Source organism: Triturus cristatus, chromosome 9 (genome assembly GCF_964204655.1).
Source record: "Triturus cristatus chromosome 9, aTriCri1.1, whole genome shotgun sequence".
Lineage (NCBI taxonomy): Eukaryota > Metazoa > Chordata > Amphibia > Caudata > Salamandridae > Triturus > Triturus cristatus.
In genome coordinates, this window is record NC_140592.1 from 282,535,684 (window position 1) to 282,549,350 (window position 13,667).

Here is a 13,667-nt window from a genome sequence, read left to right on the forward strand (position 1 = left end):
CTTTATATAATAAATAAATATAAATGACAGCCGAAACCAATGTGCTTTGAGAGAGGCTTTGGGCCTTGACTCTGTTTCCTGCTCTGCTGGCCGCTGCATTTAATTAAACCAATTGTTCCTGTTTGGGCAAACAACTCTTGTCTTTAATTTTTTCAAGGTAAATTCATATTCAAGCAACATTATGGAAACCCAATTAAGAGAAATTGGTTCTTTGAGCCTGACTGCTGCCGAAGGAAAAGGACGCGGCCCGTACGGATTCACATCTGTGCAACAAGAATGGTGAGCAGACGCCGCAATTGATTGGAAGTTCTGCTGAATCCACAGGGTGGAGATCTGACCTGAAGCCGCCGTCAGTGGGTAAGAGACTATATCTAATCCTTATTCCCAGAATTTGGTTTATGACAAACTATGAAAGGTGAGGATTGTTTGTCGCTATGACCACTGGATGTGACACAGAGGGTACACGTGTCTCTGCGTGATACAGGGGCTGCTTGGACCGCTTACGAGGCACAGAGGGTATGCTTGATCCCTGGGTGTGATACAGGGATGGGGCCTCACCGCTTGGATCACTGGGCATGACAAAGAAGGAACACATAGGCTCTGGGTGTGATGTAGAGCCAGCATCTCTATCTTATTTTTTAGTCTCAAGGAGTTTTCTAAGCGCTGTCAGTTTCTTAACACTGGTAGTATCTGAAAGAAGTGATAGGTGCTATTCGCTTGGACCACTGGGCTGGAAACAGTGAGTATGGATGACCCCCGAAAAATGTTAACCTTGGAGAATAAGGTGCAGCTTGTGCACGGCCAAGGAGGGCCTGTAGTTGTCAAGTTGCTCCTTCTTCCCCATGTTAATTGTTGCTATCTTTGTCCCCGAGCCGATACTGATAGACCATTGGGCTCACTTAGTTTCATGTACCGAGCAGAGCTTCTCCTCATCAAGAGCGGGCTGATGTTTTTTTACAAAGTCATAATTTTTTTTCCTTTGGTATTTTTTCTTTTTACTTCTATTTCACTGATGTTTAAAATTGATGCATTTTTTCTTGATTCTGTGATGCTAATAAAATTATTGCAACTATGTTCTATGTTAACGATTCTATGTGCATATGAAAAAGTCGGCATTTGTTTACTTTTTGCAATTTTGCCACAAAAATGTATTCATAATGTTTTTGAGTTAACCAATGCACTTTCTTACAGGTTGTTAATTTCCATATGTGTCGTTTAAAGCATCTTCGTCCTAAGCTGAGCTCATAGTAAAAGTAGTTATTGCCGGCATAAACCCTTGTACATATTTGCACCATGATCAGAGAAATACTTAAGTTTGTTTAAAAGACTAGTTACGTTAGAAGTGTACTAGTCCTTAAAACTTTCCCAAGTCATCATGAAGTTGCCTTTAAACCACGTGCAAGCTAAATTCCCCACACAGGCTAAAAAGCTAGATGCATTTTGCCATGAATGACACAAACACTCTAAAAAACGAGTAGCCCCAAGCAAAGGAGGCAGCCGAGGTGGGAGTTAGAAGAGAGGTGCAGGTTGTGACTGGAGAGAGAGAGCTCTCACCTGGGAGGCGCAAAGGGAGAATAGAACCACGCACCCTCGCGGAGGAGAGTGGCGCTAGGCCCTGGGCTCCACACGGAGAGAAGCTCGAGGTAGACCCTGAAGGCAGATAAATGATCAGGGTAGCCTAGCCCACCCTTAGTTAAAACAGAGAAGAAGCAGAATGGCACCTCTTCACACGCATGAGGAGAGCAGGGACATCTGCCGCTCCCCTGGATCACGCAGGTCAAACAAACTGACCCCTAGAGAGATATTGTTGAGAGAAGAAAGCGAGGTATTTGCGCGACCATTCTGCCACCTGCTAGCCTGCTTGACTGAAAGGGAGGGCCAGTACAATGGACCCTCGACGGAGGAGGGTACCTTTGAAACAGAGGACATGGCCATTGGGGAAGACTGGATCTGGCACGCAGAGAGAGATCTCAGGTGGAACTTCACCTACATGCAGGAATACCAGAGAAGATGGGAGAGCTACCTTGGAGAAAAGCCTGCAGAGCAGCTCCAAGCCAAAATATGTCCATTGTTACAGACAGGCCTTCAAGGACCATCTATGTGCCATGGGTCCAGATGGACAAAGAAGGGCTCAGGACCAAAGGTCCCCCATTGATGGACGGGGGGGGGGGGGGAAATGATCTCCTTTTTTGTGGAAAACACTGCAGGGATAAACCTAGCAATAGGCGATGTCAAGAGTTTGCTCAGCACCCTCATCGGAGAGCAGATCAGTACAGTGTTTCCCGAGACGGTATCCCAATTGTCACGCTAACCAACACAGAGCATGATGAATTCACTCAGACACCAGATCTGGATGGCCCTTAGGGAAATGTTCCCTGACCACCCAGACGTAGTAGGATGCATGGCAGAAAACATGAAACCTGGGTAAACCATAACCAACTTTCTAGACACAATGAGGGAACGGTGGGATCAAGAGATAGGACAGCCATTGACTGACACTGTCCCTAGGTTGCATTCTTCTACAACCTCCTCAAGAAAGGACTGCTCGCTGAAATATAGAGTGGGCTATATAGTGTTGTAGGATTGACATCAAACCTTGGTGGGATATACAGGCCCAAAAATAACCATAAAATCGGCAGACAAAGGTGGTGCCATAGTACTACAAAACACTGCAGCATATCGGGAGGTATGCCTACAACTACTGGCTGACGAAAGAAACTACATTAAGATTAAGGAAGACCCTACGGAACGTTTACACATTGAAATTGCCTATCTGGTGGAATAATCCATAGCCAAAAAAGAAGCGGACTTTTTGGAGAATACCAACCCTACTATCCCATATTTTTACACCATCCCAAAAATCCACAAATCAATGGACAACCCACCAGGGAGACCGATAGTATCGGGGATTAGTTCTATACTAGAACCCCTCTCTAAATTCGCTGACGCGTTTGTACGGCCCCTAATACAAGGCACTAGTACGTACCTGCAGGACACAAAAGCTGTCCTTTGTCTCCTCCAAGACTTACAATTCAATCCCACAACCAACATCCTAATAGGCTTAGACGTGGAAAGCCTTTACACGAGACTACCACACAAAGAGACATTAGAAATTCTAGAGGAAATACTATTTGAAGATCCGTGGTGTTGCCACACACCCAGACATGTAGTTCTCGAATGCTGCCGGCTGGCCTTGACTGAGAATTACTTCAAGTTTGAAGACACACTGTTCCGCCAACAGCACGGTACCAGTATGGGAGCACTTTCGCCCAGGAGCTTTATGTCAATCACCTAGCGAAACGAAAAATATTGCACAACTCAAACCCACACATCAAACACCTCCAACTATGGAAACGTTACATCGACGATGTGCTTTTAATCTGGGAAGGCAATGAGTCGGAAGCCACAGATTTCATCAACTGGCTGAACCTCCAAGACCCGTTCCTATAGTTTACCTTCACAATGAGTAGGTCTCAACTGGTCTTCCTGGATCTGAACAGCAAGGCCAACAAGGGCACCTTGACAACAACCACCCATTTTAAACCAACAGCCAGGAACTGCCTCCTAATCTACGACAGCTTCCACCCAAGGCAACTGAAAGACAATCTGCTCTTCAGACAATTCTTGCGACTGAGACAAAATTGCACTGAGAGGGAAGACTATAACACTCAAGCTAAAGATCTATCGGAAAATAGCAAGATAGCAAGACTCTATCCAAAACATCTAGGGCCATATGTAGGTGGCATACACTTTACCGATTCTTAAATACCGAATTTTACCGATTCGGTATTTAAGAATCGGTAAAGTGTATGTAGGTAATAATTCGGTAAATGTTACCGAATCTGAGAAATTCGGTAATTACCGAATCGGTATTTACCGATTCGGTAATGAGGCATACCTTCCCATTGATTGAATCAATGGGAAGGTATGCCTCATTACCGAATCGGTAAATACCGATTCGGTAATGGGGGGAGCACATTCAAGGGTGGCAGGGTGTCACATTGACACCCTGTTGCACCCCTGATTCGTCCATGTGTGCACATGTGGCGCACATACATGCCCTAGGGGCATGTATGTCTGCCACATTGCACACTTCACAGTGCACAAAAATGCATTTTCACACCTATTCGTCATTTACCACCAACTATTAGTTGGTGGTAAATAACGAATCCCCACACCCACCACACAGTCCCCCTACATCTCATTTCTGTATTCGGTATTTACCGAATCGGTAAAATTACCGATTCGGTAATTTTACCGATTCGGTAAATTACCGAATACAGAAATTATCCCCCTACATAGCAAAAGCCTACCTACATGAGGCCCTTAGTATCAAAAGCTAGAAAAAGAGCTTCCAATAACCACAGAGAAGCGCTCCTTGAACCCAGTGATAAAACAGCACAAGAAAAAATACCAATTTGCATAACTACTTTCAACATCGCATCAAACAAGGTGACTAAAATAGTCAAAAAACACTGGTGAACACTAAACAGTGGCAATCTAGACATACCTAGGCCCATGTTTAGCCACAGAAAAGGAAAAAACCTAAGAAATTATTTTGTCCAAACACGCCCTAAAGACACGGCCAAAACAGATGAGCCGCAAAGGACTTTACAAGCATTACCAGGTGGACACTATCCGTGCAGCAATTGCAGTCTATGCCACTTAACCACAGCCACCAAAAAAGTGGAATTCAATAACCAAATGACCTGGGAACTACGCAATTTCACCAATTGCAACACTACAGGTGTCGTATACCTGATTACCTGTATCTGCAACCTCCACTATGTAGGGATGACTACCAGAAAAGTCAGCATCCGAATAGTGGAACACCGCAGTAACATCAGGTGCAAGCGGGCCACCACAAAAATGACATCACACTTCATTGAAAAACAACACACACCAAACGATCTGAGGTGAGTGGTTTTGGAACACATCAAAAACAATGGTAATCTCGAACACAGACTCCTTGAAAAAGAGCAACGCTGGGTTTTTAAGTTACGCTCCGACAGTCAAGGTCTAAATGATAACATCCAGTGGGGCCAATTTACTAAATAATATCAGTAATGGCTCACTAAACCAAGGTTTAACTGAATTCAAGAAAAATCTGGTATAAACGCTGTACTTAATTGCCTCCCAGGAAAGGTACACAAAGCACTCCTTAAATTTCACACTCAACTGGAGGAGAATCACTGCATGATGAGAAGGAATTACAAGCCTAACCTACATGCCAAGAATGCGTTTTTTTAAATCCACAGCATGGTAGGAACATTAGTTATTTGAACAACTTTCGTTTTTAGTCAGCAACCATATGGGCAAGCTCACAGTCAGAGGTAGTTTCACCATCAATGAGGTACACTTTATCTAGACCAGAAAACACACTTCTCTTAGCGTCTTTGCCATTTAAAAATGAAGGTACTAGCCTCACCTAGCAAAACCACTGGAGGCAGTAACATCACCGCGCTTTAAAAAATTAGGAAGCAAGTAAAGTCCCACAGACAATATATCACAAGTCTCTCCGTGTATGTAACTATTGTATGCTTGTTAATTGTTTTCTCACTAATGATAGTTGAGGCACATCAGGCACGAAGAACTGATGACACCACCTAGAGGGCCACTCCATTAGCCATAATACGGCAGCCATCTTGTGAAGGTTTACGCTACAGTCTTCACTGCATGACTGAGCGGAAACACTTCCTTAAAATCCAGCACCCGATGGAGACTCGCCAAGATGCGGTCTCGTGGGACACGTACAGGTATACTGGCCGAGAGGAGAATCTAACAAGTAAGTCACCTTCTTTCTAGGATACGATCGAAAACCGGGTGGACTGAGGTACTTCCCACAGTGCTATCCACTTTTCTCCCCCAAACAGAGCTCCTTTTGTAAAACGGCTTTTAACCACGCTTTTCCTCTGTTTTTTCAGAGTTCGAGACAGAACCTTATCACCCCCTCTAAGACCATGAAGCACAGCATTACTTCCTAAAAAGTACGTCTTTATCTGTGTTATTTGTTTGTGTATTGTTCGTTAAGTACACGGCACAGTCACGAGGTGCACATGTTTTTTAATACCATGCACTGGAACAGCAGCGCCTTGGTTCCAGCAAGGGTTTGATTTTATTAGTAAGTAGTGTGTTGTTCTTCGTAGCTCAGCATTGCGAAACACAAGAATGCAGGATCTAGGCACACACCATGAGGAGCAACATGGGATTGCGGTTTAAACTCACCTACCCCATTTGGGGGGCTGTTATTGATAACAATGTTCTTATTTCTTCTTTTTTCACAGATACAACGTGACTAATATGTGTCGTATGTATTATTAATGCTTGCTTATTTTGCAGCATTTTTGTATTTCACTTTACCTCACTTTAGGTCACCATCGGAGGATGGACCCTGTGTTTGTCCTGAAGAAGAGCATAGGGGAAGCTCAAAACATGTTGACGTTTACTAGGGACCCCTAACTCATTATAGATAGGCCCCCTTGAAACTCACCCCGTTTTTAACATACCAACTAGGAGCCAGAATAAGGTTTTCTTCGCCCACTAGCTAGGTACTTTTAACTCACTCCACTCCACAACACCACTGCACTACACATAGCTACTTACTATATAGTGCTCCTACGTAACGTTGCAAGCCGTAGCACGCCTCAATCCGCAGCGGATTGAGATGGCCCCTATGATGAAGCATGTCACCGTGGGGGAACCCTGGTGAGTGAGGGGACTCAAGAAAGGAAATATCTCCTTTCTAACAGATTTTCCAACTCAGATTGAGCGAAAATCCATTCTTTTTCTGCTAGGTCCCTATCCGACATTTCGGATTTTGTAGGAAACAAAAAAAGGACAGAGAAAGATAGGAACAAGCCCAAAGAGACAACACTAAGCTGGTCCAACATAAGTTGAAAAAAAACACCCTTGAGGGGGCCGCATTGGCCACAAGCGTGCAAGTAGCAGCAGTCTTGAAGGAAGGCATGCTGCCGATCCCCAGAGGATTTCCACCCAGTCCTAGAGGCAGATGTCAGGGACGCTGGCAGCAGCCAGGCCTTAGAGAGTGTCACTATTGTCACTGAATGGGCCATATGGCCGACTCAAGCTTCCTGAAAGCTTATCACGAGTAAAGATAAATTGGCCTGGGACAGTCCCCCCAAAATCCCCATCCACAAACCCAAGCCCAGATCAACCTGAGCGTGCAGCAAATTCAGCCACAAGGAAATCAGGCAGCAAACACTACCGTAACAATGACCAGGTGGTTGGTCAAACACATGGCAACTGCAGCAGGTAGGGAACCCAGTCCAACAAGCACTAGGACAACAGCCACGGCAGGGAGGGGTGACTGTGTGGGCGGGTAATACATTTATGCAATTGCCTAATCAAAATATGCAGTAAATCTATATTGAAAATACGGCACATTCACGTCATACCGACGTCAGAAAAAATCACCACAACAATAAAGACTAGTGACACAGCAATAGGAGAACACTCAAGCCTTTAATTGCATACAGAAAAAACTCAGGGGTGCTGCATGTTCGGTTGATCAGGAAACCATTATAAAAATCCACAATTTTGGGAGCCTGCAGGGGCTCAGGCCCCACTCTGCTGCTAGTACCCCAGGGTGGGGTTGGGCGCACCCCAACCAGTGCATAAAATAGGCACCCAGGTCTCTTCTCCCAAGTACAATGGGGATGGGTTCCTATTACTAGGTCGAAAGGACCCCATTTCTCAACATGTTTAGGCCTCCAGCTAATGGAGGCCCCATTTCAGTTCCAAAACGAGACGACGCTCTGATGCCCGAAGCCAGTTTTCCGTGCACCTAGGATAATGGTGCCCCCCTAGAACTCTGTAGTCCACGCACAAATAAGCAACAATTTGGCACCAAGTCAGTAGGTTCAGTTAATTATTTGCAGCACAACAAGTCCCAGACATGCACCTGACTCCCGTCGCAAGCAAGAGATCTTGTCTCCTCCTCTCCTCTAATGCTTCCCATCAACCAAAGTCTGCTCATCGGATCATGTCCCTCCAAAACAGCAGAAGTAGCTTGTCACAGGGTAGAAGTCTCTGATTCCCGCTGAAGACAGCCGACCCAAAGCATCCTGGATCCGAGGCAAAGAAGGTCACCGGTAGTGAAGGGGGTTCTGTAGGTGACTGTCACAGCCCCACACATGGTGCACTGATAAGCTCACTACAACACACAGCTTGTTGAATAGGATACATAGGGCCTCATGAACACTGTCCAAGGGAGCAATAGGCTTGATCCCAGTCATTGCCACATTTGAATCACACAGGGCCACAGAGCAGCCTCTCAACCCCCATTGGTAGGCCACATTATAACCAACACTGCATGAAACCTTAGGAAAGCACCCAATGACCTTCAGAAAGGCCATAAGTAGCCCAAAAACTGAAGCTTCCAGAAAAAGGGCATAGTCAAAACACCCAACACCACTAGAGAAAACATTGTTGCATGCCAAATGCAGGGACCAGATGGGCATACATGTGTCCTCAAGACACAATGCAATTACCCACAACCCCCAAATTGTGACTCACCCCCTTCCTTTTACTGCACGTCCTGGATGTGTATATCAAAGATGGAAGTGTACAACATTATATTGCTGACAGAAAATGTCATCACAATAACTTTTTGCAGTTTGATCTTTCAGCCCAGCAAAAATGGCTTTATTGTTGTTTGAAGGCCTTTTAATTTCTGATTTTTGACACTTAGAAACAACTTGACCTTTTTTTGACTTATTTGAAATGATACAGATAGACCATTTTTACTTTTTCATTGTCTGGATCACTTGCAGTCTTAGCAGAGGGAGGATGAAACCGGACATCTTTCTGTCTAGAACAAAATGTGTTTCTGATGTAAAGTAGATGACAAGTAATCAAGTTTTAGGAGAATGGATCACTTGTCCTGTCAAATCAGGGTCTTTTGTATTGGAAAACTTTATAGAAAACCCTCATATGAGTACGCAGTTCGGGGGCGGTGTATCTTGATTCTCCGCCTTCGTGTACTGTCACAGCATCTTCATTGGGTTTCTTTTGTATATATGCTGTCCTCCACCTGGAGGTAGACCAACTGATTTTTCAGTAGTGTCCAGATATCAAAAGAAAGAGGGATGTGCAGGTGCTCATAAGTGGTGAACTTAAAATTCCCTACTACACTCGAATACAGCACCATTTTATTAGAGATGCGGGTGAAGTGGGAAATTAAAATAAAGGGTGATGTTGTAATAGACGAAGTTACTAGTCTATTGCATCAGTGGATAAGGTCAACATGTTTCAGCCTTCTTGCTCATTCTTGAGGCTTTCGTCAGGACCAGGATGTGAAGGAGGCTCGTTCTGCCACCTTATATAAGTGATCAGGTAGTCACTATTATCTTAATATTATTCGTAGAGCTGTTGTATCTGTAAATGAATTCAAATTCGTATATATATTACAATCATTGTTGTGCCCTCTATTAATTGTTAGTAATATAGTGACCATTTGTCCTATATTATTCAATTGTGCTATGACAGTGTTAGTATAATTCACTTATTGTCGTGCTGTCGAATAAACAAATTCAGTAGGGGTCTGGGCGCGCTCATGCTCATTTAAAGCAAACATGTGGAGGCTGGTATTAGAACTGTGCGAGGAGGGATGTATTTAATGAGTATCTAAAAATGCGGTGTACCGGCATAATTAAATGGTTACTTACGCATTGTCAAAATAATGAAAAATCTATGCGCGTGTATCGTGATTGTAAGTACGGCACTAGGAGCTGTGAATAGATCGCTATAGATTCATACGGTACTTCACTGTGAAGTTAGGGATATCATCAACAGTATAATCTGACTAGCGTGGTCGCGAGTGCCATTAACTTAGCCGAGTGCGTGTAATTTTGCCTTGTTACCTTTTCAAATGCCATGTTGTGGCTCCCTCGGGACATCAGAGATCAGGGAAGGAACCTATTCCTGTGGAATTAGATGGCATTTAGTAATGGGTCGCTTACCGCGTTCGCCGTCTGCCTCGTGGTTGTGAGGAGTGAGCGCTTACCGGTTCTTCCTCTTATGTGGCTTGTACTGTCTCTGATCGCGGTGTCCCGGTTAACGCGGTGCCGCGTATCGTTCGTATTAACATAGCCTCACAGAGGTTAAAGACTGAGGAAGGACTCATGCAATGTCGCAATGGTTGGCATGTTGGTTGGCAGTGCGTTAGTTGTTATGGAAAAGATACTATATACTTATTTGTAACTTATATTTGCCAATACCTTTAGAATGTTTTAAGCATGGGGGTCATGAGGGGAATATATGTTAGTAGTTTCAGTAACACTGTGTGTTGTCAATTCGCCCTAGGAAAACTGGTTTGATTAGGACATGTCGTTGTGGCGAGAATATCTTAATGCAGGATATCATGCCAGTGTATGCCATGGGATAAAATCGTTCAGCCCTTCAGTATCTGTTCTGAGGCGGTGAATCCAACGTTGTTCTTTTTCAAAAAGAACACGCTCAGCATTGTTTGTTGTCATATGTATGGTTTCCAAAATCACCCATTTGAGATCATCTGTACTGTGATTTTTCTCTATGTAGTGTTTGCTCATCTTTGTTGTGGCTTTTTTGCAGTTCACATTGCTCTTATGTTCTCCTATGAGGAGTTTGACTTTCCGGCATGTCATGCCTATATACCTACTGTTGCATGGACACGTGATCATATATATCACATGAGTGGTATTGCAATTCGTGTGATGCCGTAGGGTCCATGTAAAGTTGGGTAGCAGTTCTAGTTTTTTGTAGCTGTAGTGAGTTTGCATACTACGCATGATCCACATGGGTAATGACCCGTGATAGGACTCATGTTCCATATTGCTGTTAGGCTCTCTTTATTCACAGTTGGTGCTGGTCTCGTATGTACCAAATGGTCCTTCAGGTTTCGTGTCCTTTTGTTAGCAAACCTGGGTTTAGGCCATTGTAGGGTGTTTGAAGTTAGGATTCTCCAATTCCGGTTTACGATTTTCTTGACAGTGTTGGTAGAGGTACTATAAGTAGTAACACATGTCAGTAGGTCTTGAGGTGGTGTCTTCGGTGTTATTTCCAAAAGACTCTCCCTTGCTTGGTTGCGTGCTCTCTTCTGACACTTCTTAATGATTTTATTTGGGTAATCTCCCTGATGTAGTTTCCTTTCCAGATTTCTGGCTTGATCTTTATAGTTCTCAATGGTACTGCAATTACGCCTAAGACGTAGGAACTGGCTGTAAAGTAGATGACGTCACACAGCCAATTGAAGTCACAGAAGTATCTGTGGAACAGAAGGTTCTTTTACTGGAAGTCAATGTGCTGTGTTGCTGACTAGTGCAACATGTCTGCCTCTCGGAAGCTGCTGCTTTTCTTCAGTCTGTTGCCAATGAGTGGATATAATATCATAAACCCCATGAAAAGGGGCGATAGCAATACGCAGATTCCCCTGTGTGTTTCTTATGTGGGCAACGGATTGGAGGAAACTTTAATTGAAAGGTGTATCATTGAGAACTTCAAGGAATATTCTGAAAGTAAAGCAAAGGAACATGTTACCCTTGTGAGAAAGGTTGCTGTCTCTCTGTTAGAGATGGTTTTGTACGTGTTCTCATATTGTAACTTCTTGATGGTACAAGGTGAGCTATTCAGAGACAAAAAATGTAGCCATTTTTTTCGTTGTCAAAAACAAACAGTTATATATTTGCAGCAATCACAGTTCCTATAAAATGTAAAAATGTATACATTTTATGTTAAGTAATTTAAATGGAAAAACGTTCGTCAAAATGTCATGCAAAGGTAGACCTTTAGGCTTGCTGCCCCACCATATGGGTGATGAATTCCGTTACGCGTGGCAGAGTTTTTTCTCGCGTGCGGCTCCCCAAAAGTAAGTTGGCAAGAAGAATTGGTATCCTCTAGCAAAATATTCAAGCACGAGAAGGGCACTTGGTAAGATTTTGTCAATGTGGGCTTGCACGGGCGGTCGTGACCATTCGCGTTGAGAAAACTGTTGCTCCAGTAGAAAATCTACTTGAGCAGCACCAAAGAAACAGCGCCCTCTTGTGTGCAGTGTGGTTCCGTTCGCCCTGATTTTGCAGCGCGGAACAAGCTCCTGGAACTAAATATCAGCGTGGGCAGCAAAACATGCTGATTTCCACCCGTTCGCAGAACTCCCTCGAATCTCGCTAAGTTTTCATGTATTTCCGGTAAATTCCACAGAGTGAAATTCTGCGACTTCCATGCACCCCTTGTAAAAATGTCAGCCACACGGGAGAACTTAGGGCCCCATGCATTAAGTGCTTTTAGAGTTACAAAAGCAAATCACATGGTTCGTGACTGCAAAATCACAATCACACCGTACTAAAGTTAATTTTGACTGAAAAGTACCATTTGTGATCAGATCACAAATAGGAGGGACCGTGGGCAGGTATCCCTCGCCTCACTGTGATTCACAATGGTATGTATCAGTACCTTGCAACTGCAATTGCAGGTTACTAACATGAACATGAAGCCTCATTATGAGTTGGTCAAAATTTGCTGTGGGGTTGATACAACTGTTGTTGTGACTTACAAGGTCAATGAACAACATCATTGATCATTCATATTTCTGCCAAAGATTTTAGCTGCTGAGCAGCTGAAATCTCTGGGCAGTGACAATGTCTATGAGAAATGGAGACTTAATTGGCAATCAGACTTGGAATTAACAGATACTACTGAAAATTTCTCAATATTCATCGGATTTTCAACCCATAATCGCTGTTAACTCAGTACCCGTAGAGTTAACAGAACCTCTGGTATCGCTAACTGTGGGGGTGCTGAGTTAACACACCCTGCACTGGAGCCTTCATGTGGAGATCCAAGTGGTGGTAACCCATTCACAATATGGAAGCTGGCTTTAAGACAGCGTCCACTTTGTTAATTGTGGTTGGCAGTATATGGGGTAGCAGGCTGCTCCCTTCAGGAGTACACTGCATGCTCTTCCGGCGTCATTACCTCCATGATTATTTTTTTTCTACTAAAAGCAGCTCATCCAAGTGAAATAAAGAGTGGCTGTTTCAAAGCCACTCATTGTTTCACATTGCAGACAGTAGGTAACCCATGGAGGAACACCCTCTTGAGATAGCACTGGTGCTACATATGCGCCAGCGCTATCAGTTTTATAGAAAGGGCTGCACAAGGGTCTACATTATGACATTAGGACTACATGACAGTTAGAACAACTTGCACCTTGCTTTCATTTTCTTTTAGAATGCAAGTCGCCCCTGATTTAATGATGAGGGTAGAGGGAAGTCAGGAATTTAGAGGCTTAGGAATGAAGAGTGATGTTTGAAAAGACCGAAGGAAGATGGGAGACAGGAATGAAGAGAAATGGAATATAGGAATAAAGTAAGCAACATGAGACATGACCTAGTGAGCTTTAGATACATGGATGAGTACCTCTTCCAGACTTTAGGGCTTCTGGGAAGTTTTTGGAAGTATAATGATAAATATACTAAAATCAACAGGAGCGTTTCTCATGCATGCCAACTTTGAAAACATTCTCACCATGTTAGAGGAGCTAGAGGGACCTTGGAGGGGATAGCCCATGAGCCCTTTGTGTCGTACAGTCCACACAATCCCACAAGGGCACTAGCTGGACAGAGCATCCATATAGGAGCAGGAAATCTACTCTCATTAGGGTTTAAAGCTTA